General features: G+C 33.9%; 1 protein-coding gene across 1 annotated transcript in view; it reads left to right on the top strand.

Moving 5' to 3' along the window:
- The window catches only part of LOC112141364 (zinc transporter ZIP11), a gene marked incomplete in the record, with an annotated part of 38,943 nt that overhangs the window by 736 nt on the left and 36,485 nt on the right, over positions 1–1,722 (top strand).

The following is a 1,722-nucleotide window of genomic DNA, read 5'->3' as shown; positions in this document are numbered from 1 at the left end:
TATTCATTTATTTATTTATTTCATGGAGCTTCATAGAAGAACCGGTCTGGCTGCTTCACTGGAGCCTGAAGACTCATGCAGCATCTGTGTAAACCAGTTTCTAAAAGGGTTAGGTCAGGGGTCTCCAACTGATTAGGCGAGAGGTCCAGTAACTCTGTCAGCTTGGTAGACCGGGGTCCGAACATGCAAAAACATTCAGTCAATTTTTCAATTTTCTGTCTTTTTATTTAATTACAACGTGTAGTTACATTTGCAAAGAACTCTTTTAGCTTATTGTCTCAACAAGTATTTCTCTTATTCCTTTTTGTACAAAAATACATACATGTGCATGAATTGTAGAGTAAAAAAAGATATTGTACATAAACTTGCTTCCTTATAGTGCAACACGTGTGCTCTTTCACAAACTTTAACATTCTGCTGTCTGTCACTTAAAGTGCAACAGGTAACAAGAATGTACCTCTAAAAGCATTCATAATTAATCCCTCAAATGTTAATTTTCTGTTTTACAACCTTAAAAGTAGGTTGCAAATAATGCTACATATTAAATAAAGTAATAACTTTCATAAGTGTGAAAAACATTATAAACATAAAGGTAAACTATAAAACAGACTTACAGAGACGTAGAAGGTACTTTGAATGGTGGTGTTGAGCTGGAACTGTATGGAGCTAAATTTGGGCCAATATTATTTCAAACCCAAATAAAACAAATTGAAAAAATATTGGTGTTTGGCCAAAAGAATTTAAAATGTCTGAATTTTTTTTTACTGTTCTAAAATAAACGTAATTATTTTCAACTGAAAATGTTCTATTTTTTTAGGTTTCAAACTCAGAATTTGAATTGCCAAACTTCTTTTTTCCAGTTTAAGCTCTTTTTTTTTTTCTTTTTTGAATATGAAAAATTCTGTTTCAAAACTTTTGGCCTTGTTGGGGCTAACACAAAGGCCCAATCAAAACTCAATGAGAGGAATAACTTCAGTCCCAGTGTCTTCACTGACTCCTAGAGCCGTGATAATTACGATCAGAAAATGTCTGTATTGTCTGTTCTATCATATTCTGAAGTTATCCCAAGACGGATGTAAAGATCAGAGTTTTATCCGTACAAACCGTGTCCAAAACTCTGTTCTAGCAGAGTCAGTGAATGCACCAGGACTGAAGTTACCACTCTCATCCATTTGGTTTGGTCCTTCGTGTTAGACCCACCACAAAGGGGAAAAGGTTTTGAAACAGAAACTTTCGTATTCGAAAACAAACAAAAAAAAGTAATAAATAGAGTTGAATCTAAAAAAATGGAATTGAAATTTGTATTTTTGAAACCTTAAAAAAATTGAACATTTGAAGCTGAAATTAAATTCATTTTAGAATGGAAAACATTTTGACATTTATTTTATTTATTTATTTTGCCAAACATCAATATTGTTTTCATATATAATATTTGTTTTATTTGGGTTTCATATAATATCCATCACATCAGTGTCCATACCCCTACACATCCATGGAAAGCAGCTCGGTTCTTGTTGACGACAGGGGAATCTGTCGAACCTTTTCTTGAAGCTGCCGTCCCTCTTTTAATTTATATTATTGTTTCTGTCTTTGCCTCCATACACTCTTTAATCATTTCACGGTGACTTTTTAGCGCTTGCCCAACATCCATTCCACTCGTAGTGATCACTCGTGAGCTCGTTGTTGAGGTGTTATCGTCTGTGTGTTGTCAATCACACTGTA

The sequence above is a fragment of the Oryzias melastigma genome, linkage group LG19, assembly GCF_002922805.2.
Source record: "Oryzias melastigma strain HK-1 linkage group LG19, ASM292280v2, whole genome shotgun sequence".
Classification (NCBI taxonomy): domain Eukaryota; kingdom Metazoa; phylum Chordata; class Actinopteri; order Beloniformes; family Adrianichthyidae; genus Oryzias; species Oryzias melastigma.
This window is presented reverse-complemented; position numbering and strand designations above follow the sequence as displayed.